General features: G+C 38.7%; 1 protein-coding gene across 4 annotated transcripts in view; it reads right to left on the reverse strand.

Annotated features, from left to right (window-relative positions):
• TMEM135 (transmembrane protein 135) overlaps window positions 1-9474 on the reverse strand; it is a 308283-nt gene that overhangs the window by 161684 nt on the left and 137125 nt on the right. The gene's annotated exons all lie outside the window — the stretch shown is intronic.

The raw sequence follows: 9474 nt of genomic DNA on the forward strand, positions 1-9474 counted from the left end.
TCCTCTTTATAGAGACAATTTGCCCTAAAAAAAAAAAAAAAAAAAAAAAAAAAAAAAAAAAAAAAAAAAAAAAACCTGCTACAACTGCAAGGCTTACAAGCAGATGGCTTCGCTGGTATATTCTCCTAAAGTTTTAAGAAAGAAACCATTACAATTGTATAAAAACTCTTCTACAAATCTAGAATGATGGAAATAGGACTTAAGGGCAAGCACCGTAGTGTAGCAGTTAAGTTGAACATGGAAAGCTGGATCCCACATGGCTGACTGCGGTTTGAATCCTAGCCCTGGTGGCTTGAAAAACACACCAGGTACATGCGTATATGTGCCCCAGATTCCACAGGATGGAGAAACGGAGAAAAAAGGATTGGGGCATGACTACACACCATTTGGTGAGTAATCCATCACCACCCCCTTCTCCCCCTTGTGTCTGTCTCTGTCTGGTGAGCACACATGCCCTTTAGCAAATAAATAAATACATATATACATACATACCTCCTTATACTTGAAATCACTTACATTTGGTATCCTGCTATTTGCATCCAAATAAATCTATAAGTCCAGTAAAGAACCTGCATCAGCATTTATTAAAATAAAATCTTTATCTTGGAGTGGAACTCTGCATTTTTCATTCTTTAAATATTCTGGATTTTAGATGTCTGGAGAATTATTAAATAGCTTCCTAAATATTTATATGTTATTAATTTACAGTTCATTTATTTCCAAAAACAGAATGTAAGCAATTTTATACTATCTATGACAAAAGGATTAAGAACAAAAGAAAGCTCATTGGGACCAGATGGCATAATAGTTACATCTCTAGAATCCCACATGATTGACAATGGTTCAAGTACCAGGCCTGGCGACTTAAAAGTTACACCAGGTGCATGTGCATGCATGCCCAAAATCCTCGAAGGAGAATGGAGGAAAAGGGATTGCGGCATGGCCATCCCTCCAGGGGATGATTTCTCACTTTCTGTCTGTCTCTCTCTCTCTCTGGTGAGCTCATGTACCCTATAGCAAAAATCGCTCTTTCAAAAAACAAAGAAAGCTCATTAAGTATTCCAAAAGTAACCTAAATATACTTCAAAATGCTATCATTCATTGTTCAACAAACAGTAGTATTTACTGACTACCAACTTAATGGTACCACATATATATAATGTTAACTCAGTAATCAAAAGCATTTCTCTGACCTTCTCTTAGTAACAAAACAAACAAAAAGTCACGAATCCTTGCTGCAACAAAGATTCTCTTATTACAAGTAAAGGAAGCCCATAAGGAAAAAAGAGTACCCAGAGAGCTGAAATAGCTAGAGCAAAAATCTGGAATGAGGGGAATACAAAACAACAGCAGGTTTGAATGCATACGCACATGCACGTAATCATTCATGCAAACGCATGCACATACAAGGACAATTAAGGCTAGGAAAAAGGTATCATTAAAGTGTAGTGAGGTGTAGTTTTGTTTTCTAGGCCTAACACACTTAATAGATAATTGAGAAAGATTAGAAGCCAAGCAATTTACTAGACTTCACAACTATTTCTACAACAATTGTGCTATTATCTGTAACTAATTCAAAAGCTAACTAGAACCAGACACAATAAAGCCAACATGAGATTCTAGATCCAGTATAATCAGACAGTCAGAACACATACTTGCCTAGCGGATTTGAGGAAAGTTGAAAGTTCCTCTCACTTCTAAAGTAGATCATTATTTCCTCTGAAACCACATGTAAGTATTTTATTCTGTTGGATATTTGTAATATTTTTCATTCATTAAAAAATATTTCTATTACATTGCAGGTATCTCTGGACACAGAAAACTTGCATATATAGGCAACTCATGAAAATCTAATTTACTGGGGCTGGCAGGTAGTATAGTGGTTCAGGGTGCTGGACTCCCACATGGCCAACTGCAGTTCTGGTCTTATACCTGGAGGCTTGCTTTCTCACTTTCCCTCTCTCACCCTGTCCCTCTCTGGTCAAATTAAAATAAATAAATAAAGTTAAATAAAATAGTTCAAAAAAACCCATTATGTTATAAATAAATAAATGGAAATCTAATTTACTGAATACTAATATATTAATTTGGTACTAAGTTTTGTTTGAATTTAAGAGCTTTCCAGCATACTCTACCAAATCATATTCATTTCTAACTACACCAGGGTATCATGCAAGTCGAATTCTATGTATAGCTTAAAATGAGAGAATGAACTAGGGATAAGAACAGAGAAGCTCATCAAAAGGAAAAGTGGGGGACCAGCAGTTGGCGTAATGGCTATGTTACTAGACCCATGTAATCAACTGCAGTTCAATTCCTGGACCTGGTGACTTAAACTCATGCCGCCGTGTGTGTGTGCATGCCCAAGATCCTGAGAGGAGAATGGAGAAGAGATTGTGGCATGCCCATCCCCCCTGGGGGGTGATTTCTCACTTTCTATCTCTCTGGCAAGTGCATGCGCCCTATAGCAAAAACTTCTCAAAAAAAAAAAAAAAAAAAAGAAAGAAAAAAGAAAAGGAAAAGTGGGCCACCCAGGGGGTGTGGTGGTTAAGAAAGCTGGGTCCCACCACATGTCCAACTGTGTGTTTCAAGTCCTAGACCCAACAACTTGGAAAGTACACCATCCACGTGCATGTGTGCCCAAAGGCCCAAGAGGAGAATGATGGAGAAAGGACTGAGGCATCGCCATCCCTCCAGCGGGTGCTTTCTCACTTTCTCTCTCTCTCAATACCCATAAGCAATGTAAAAGAAACGTTCCAGATACTAAAATGTCAGTACCATGAAAGCTAGACGCCATGAATCTTGATTAGTCCAGAGAAAGGTCCGCTTACAGAGACTGTGTGGCTGGCACCCATGGAGCAAGTAACTTGGAATGAATGGAGCCCTTAGTGTTTTGTATTAATTGAAGTAAGACATTTACGAATCTGGCACTTCAAATAGTTAGTTCATACTAATTGAACACAATGCTAAACATTATCCTCAGACATCAACTAAAATGTTTAACAACCTATAAACGGTGCCTCAATATTGAATTCTTTGTCTTCTTTAAATCAAAAGGAACCAGATTCCCTTGTTAGGGCTTTTTGCAAAGTAAACAGGAGTTGGAAAATACCCAAAGTAGTTCAATCAATATTGCTTTCCACAAGGCTGGGGCTGTTAATAAATATATCATAAATGTGCTCAGCTTTTTTTTTTAATCTATACTTCTATGTGTGTTCTTGAAAAGGATGTAACAGATTCCAATTTTTAATCATTCCCCCTAATTCCACAATTTCTCACCATTTCCTGTACTAGTCTGCCTCTACCACTGACTTTTATTTCCATCATAAATTACTCTAATAAGAATTCAGAATCCAAACATAAATTTTACAAACACATACAGTACGTATCCCTATTTAGTAATTAAAACCAGCCTTCGTTAAATATAATGTTTCCTGCTCACACTTCTAAATATGCACAGGTTGTTCTTCATGGGGACTTTATTTTATTAGCAAATTTTAACACCAAAAATAGAAAACAAACTTTTTTTTCAAAAAATCACATTCTAATAATACAATGAGTTCCTTTCTTCTGCAACTGTGTATATACTTATAGATATAAATAGTGAGCTATGTGAAAAAGAACTTAGTACTTCTACACCTATTGCTTTTAGCAAGGAATAAATTTCCCTTAAAAATGCACAACACAGTATACTATTTATAAAAAATTAAATAACATAATTGTTTTAATCAGACTTCTATAATTGTCATTTTTAACTACAAGATGAATAAGTACCAAATTTTAAATAAAGATTGTAAAATAGTAATAAATGTGAAAAAGTTAATATGTAAATGCTTTAATGCTACTTTATTTACATATGGGTATAGTAATCCAGGCATATAAAGAAACAGCCATAAAAACTGCTTTAAGATCCTGTTGATGAAGATGCGAATTATGATTTTTTTTTTATTGACATCATTATTGCCAGAGGGCAGATGCACTCACCAGAGAGAAGGAGAAAATGCATCCTCCCAGTATGGTGTGGTCACGCCACAATACTTTTTCTGCCATTTCATGACCCAATCAGGATTTTGAATATACATGCACCTGCACCCAAGCATGGTTTTCAAGTAGCCAGGGCCAAAATTCAAACTGCAGTCACCCATGTGGGATCCAGATTCCTATGTGCAGGGTTTAACCACTGCACTACAGGGTTCACCCTACAGTTTTTTTCTCAAAATGATCATAAAAGACTTCTGTTGACCATGTAAATTAAAATACTCCAGCTTAGTAATTCATTTCAAAAATAAATCACTTTCATATCAATATTCTAATTTAAGAGATATTGTCTGACTAGTTATAAGAAAATGGTTTAATAAGCAAATAAAATAGTTACACATCATCTGGAACCAAGCCTCTTACCCTTTTTTGTATCATGATCCATCAGATGTCTGACCTAGCACTACAGGTGTTCCCAAGATTATGAGTAGTTAATGTTACCACAATTTACCTTTTTGTGTCCTGCTCAATAAAGTGCAATGAGATGAAATTCAGGGTAAGTTATGTTATTCAAGAAGTGATCATAATATTTGCACTGGTACAAGTTTAAATGTTCTACAATTAGCCATATAGTTCATCTCAATATAATACCGGCGACTTGAAACACACTGGGCACATGTGTGTGCATACCCCAAATCCCAAGAAACTGGAGAAGGACTTTGGCATGGCCATCCCCACTGGGAGGTGATTTCTTGTTTTCTGTCTCTCTGTCTCTGTCTCTCTAGCAAGCGCATGTGTCCTATATCAAAAATCTCTCTTAAAAAAAAAAAAAAAAAAAAAACCAGATGGAGAAAAGGTGGATGAGGATGGCAGAGAGAAAAAAAAGGTGTATGTTCCAGGTACTGACAGAAAAAACTGTATTGTGGGAACAAAAGTTAGTGTAATGGCTATGTCGCTGAACTCCCATGTAGTTGACCACAGTTCAAGTCCCGGACCTGGTGGCTTAAACTCACGCTGCGCGCGTGTGCGTGCGTGCCCAAGATCCCGAGAGGAGAATGGAGGAGATGGATTGTGGTGTGGCCATCCCCCCTTGGGGGTGATTTCTCACATTCTTTCTCTCTGTCTCTCTCTATCTTTCTGGTGAGTGCACGTGCCCTATAGCAAAACAACCTCTCCAACAACAAAAAAATTGTTTTGTCAATTCAATAACCAAAAATGACTTCCTTATGAAAAAAGATGAATAAAAAAATAAAAGAAAAACTTGTTTTGTTAGAAAAGTGAAACTGAGGAACCAGCAGTTAGCGTAATGGCTATGTTGCTGGACTCCCACGTAGTCGACCGCGGTTCGTGTCCCAGACCCGGTGGCTTAAAAAACTCACGCCGGGCACGTGTGCGTGCGTGCCCAAGATCCCGAGAGGAGAATGGAGGAGAAGGGATTGCGGTGTGACCATCCCCCCTGGGGGGTGATTTCTCGCTTTCTGTCTCTATGTCTCTCTCTGTCTGTCTGGCGAGCGCACGCGCCCTACAGTGAAAATCTCTCAAAAAAAAAAAAAAAAAGAAAGAAAGAAAAGAAAAAAAAGAAAGAAAAGTGAAACTGGGCCAGATGGTGGCACAGAAGTAAACCGTAACATTCTGCAAGGCAGACCCACATAAGACAGTTCCAGGTTCCTGTCTGAGACCTCCCTATGTCAGGCAAGCATCTGTTCATGGTCTGAGGCAGAGACTGGGGGTGGATCATAGCATCGAGACCCTGTTGAAATGCTTTCTCTCTCTCTTGGTAAGGGAAAAACAAACTATTAAAAAAAAAAAAAAAGAGTAAAATATGTTAGTATAAAGTTTGAAGTTAGCCAAAATTTATCTTCACGTAAATAAATTATCAATAAAAGCTTAATTAAATTTTACAAGACTTTATAGAGCTCAGAGACAAGCAGTTAGCATAATGGTTATGTCATTGAACTTCTAGGTAGCTGACCGCGGTTTGAGTCCTGGACCTGGTGGCTTAAACCCATGCCGGGCACATGTGCGTGCATGCCCAAAATCCCAAGAGGAGAATGGAAGAGAAGGGGTTGCAGCATGGCCATCCCCCTGGGGGTAATTTCTCGCTTTCCATCTCTCTGTCTCTCTCTTTCTGGTGAGTGCATGCGCCCTATAGCAAAAACCTCTCAAAAAAAAAAAAAAAAAAAAAAGACTTTATAGAGCTCTAATAAGTTGCTGCAATAGCCTGAGAACTGATCCCCCAGCTTCGAAAACTGTTGTCCACTCCCAACAGCTACTTCTTCCCAAATCACCTAGAGTCATTTTTAAAATGCAAAACAGGTTACATCACTTTTTTGCTCTAACTCGTCTCCACTGGTTTTTCTATTACATTTAAAATAAAAATCTAAACTCTTTATCATGGCCTAGAATGTCCTTGATATGACCTGTCTTCTGTATATCTTTCCAACCACATTTCATACCATCTGTCCAGTCATAATGGCCTCTCTAGCTATAAATCAAAAGAACCAAACTTGTTTATATCTAAGGGCCTTTTTACTTACTGGTTGCTCTTGAAAAAAAAATTATTTATTTAATTCTATTTATTATTATTTTAAAATTTGACCAGAGACAGAGAAAGAGACAGAGAGAGAAAGCAAGCTGCCAGGTCTGGGATTCGAACCGCAGTCAGCCATGTGGAATCCACCGCCTTTAACCACCATGCCATCTGCCAGTCCCTGGTCACTCTTCCTGAATGCACTTATAGAAAATTTTCTCAAGCTGTAGTCAATAGTTCCTTTGCATCATTCAGAGACCAAAAGGGCCTCCACTCCCTACCACCTAGCATTTAACACTTCTGTCACACTCATCTGTTAATTTATTTATTTGATTCTTGTCCTATTTTCCCTATAGAACATACATTCCACAAAGGCAGGGGTATTTTCTGTTTCATTTATGCCCTGGTCCCGAAATCAATAACAATGCTAGCATATGGCAAATACTCAGTAAGCCTCTGTGAAGAGAAAGAAGCAGTAACATAAGAGCAAAGAAACAAAATTATTATTTCACACTACAAATATTTTCTGTTTCATGCATTAGAAGACAAATATAATTGGGACCAGCAGCTAGCATAATGTTTACGTCACTAGACTTCCACATAGTTGACCATGGTCGAGTCCCCAGACCCAGAGTTTAAAACTCACACCGGGCGCCTATGAGTGCATGCCCAAAATCCCAAGAGGAGAATGGAGGAGAAGGGATTGTGGCATGGCTATACCCCCTAGGGGTGATTTCTTGATTTCTGTCTCTCTGTCTCTCTCTTCTGTTCAGCAAGTACACATGCCTTATAGCAAAAACCTCTCTCAAAAAAAAGAAAAAAGAAAAAAAAGACAAATATAACCAAATAAAATCTCAGGAAAAAGAAGAGGACTTGGAAGGGGAAGTTACTCCTAGAATAATGAGGAGACAGCAGAAGAGCATATAACCTACTCTAGAGCAAAAATTTCTCAGTTCAGATTTGTCAATGCCACAGGTACGTGACCAGGAAATAACAACACACACCATTTACGAAGATATTCCATGTGATCTTCTGTACTACAAACAAGCCTTATAAATGTGTATGATATTAAAAAAATGTTATTGGGACCAGCAGTTAGCATAATGGTTATGTTGCTGAACTCTCATGTAGTCGACCACAGTTCAAGTCCCGGACGAAGTAGCTTCAACTCACATCAGGCACGTGTGTGTGTGTGCCCAAGATCCTGAGAGGAAAATGGAGGAGAATGGATTGCAGCATGGCCATCCTCTCTGGGGGGGGAGGGGGGTGATTTCTTGCTTTCTATCTCTCTGTCTCTGTCGTTCTGGCGAGCACACATGCCTTACAAAAAACCTCTCAAAAAAAAATTACTGACAAAATCTGAGTTGTCCTTTCCTACACAAGAAATACTACAGAGGTCACATTTAAGCCATTCTCCCTTTCCTTGCTGTTCCACACCTGCTATGGCTGTTTGATCCAAAATGAGGTTAGACCCAAACAGGGCCAGATTCTCTGTCCAAAGGACCGAAATTTGAGGAAAAGGCAAGATGGGAGGAAGGGCATGCTGCAGGCAGTGCCATGTTAAGGTCCTAGTGCTGAGTTTTCTGAAAAGAGAAAAACATCACTGTAACTTAGTTCAGGTGCTGACTAGAATCCTAGAGTCACTATTTTATGTACTATAAGCTTAAACAAGTAAATTCAATAATATTCTCAGTTTGTTTCATGAACTGTTATTGATAGTAATATCTGCTTTATAAAGTTGTTGAAAGATGAAACAAAGTATGTCAGCACCACCAGCAAAAGGTGTAGAAAATAGTAAGAACACAATAACTGTCAATTCTCACTTTGTTTCCAGTAAGAATAAGATGTTTAATTAAAGACTAAATAAAAAACGAATGTCAACACCTCCCACAGCCCAAGCGCCTTGTGGCATGTTGCTCTGGACCTCCGACCTCACCTCGTCTCTCCATGGACCCCAACTGCTCCTGAACCTGCACTGGCTCCTGCAAAAAGGCATAGATACAAGTGCGCCCCCTGCAGGAAAAGTTGCTGCTCCTATTGCCCCTGGCAGGTGCCAAGTGTGCCCTGGGCGGCATCTGCAAAGTGGCACCAGGCAAGTGCAGCTGCTGCACCTGATGTCAGGAGAGCCCTGCTTCTAGATGTAAACAGAGTCATGGATACAATCCTGGTGCGTGTTCCACATTCCTTTTTCTATGATATATGTGAATGACAATAAAAGCTGTTAACTTAAAAAAAAATAAGCAAGTGTGACCTGGAGTAGGAGTCAGTAAATATAATAATCCATGGTCAAATCCTTCCCACCACCTATTTTGCATGACCTACAAGCTAAGAATGTTTTTATATCTTTAAATATGTACAGCGAGTTGAATGTTGTCCACACAAAAGTTAGGACATAATTCTGGTACATGTGAATGCGACCTTATCAGGATAAAGGGTCGTTGCGCATGTAATCAAGCGAAAGCGATGTAACACTATATGAGGGTGAGCACTAAATCCCATGACTGGTGTCTTTTTCAAAGGAGAGGGAATTTGGAGACTAAGTCACACAGACATACAGAGAAGGTTCTGTGATGACAGAGGCAGCAATTACAATAATGCAGCTACAAGCCAAAAAAATACCAAGGGCTGCCGACAGCTACCAGAAGCTGGAAGAGACAAGGAAAGATTCTCCCCTAGAGACCAAGGGGGCATGGCCCTGTCAGCACCTCACTTTAAGACTCCTCACCTCCAGAACTGTGAGAGCATAAATTTCTATTGTTTTAAGCTACCAAGTCTGGGGTAATTGGTTATGATAGCCCTAGAAAATTAATACAAACAGTTTTCATTAATCAAAACAATATTTTCTTTACTATGTGAAAAAGTATATAAAAATTCAAGTTTCAGTGTCCATAAAAAGTCTCATTGGAACATGACCACACCCATTTTTTTTTTTTTTTTTTTTTTTTTTTTTTTAACAAACACTCTTA

The sequence above is a fragment of the Tupaia chinensis genome, unplaced genomic scaffold, assembly GCF_000334495.1.
Source record: "Tupaia chinensis unplaced genomic scaffold, TupChi_1.0 Scaffold000139_1, whole genome shotgun sequence".
NCBI classification, from domain to species: Eukaryota; Metazoa; Chordata; class Mammalia; order Scandentia; family Tupaiidae; genus Tupaia; species Tupaia belangeri.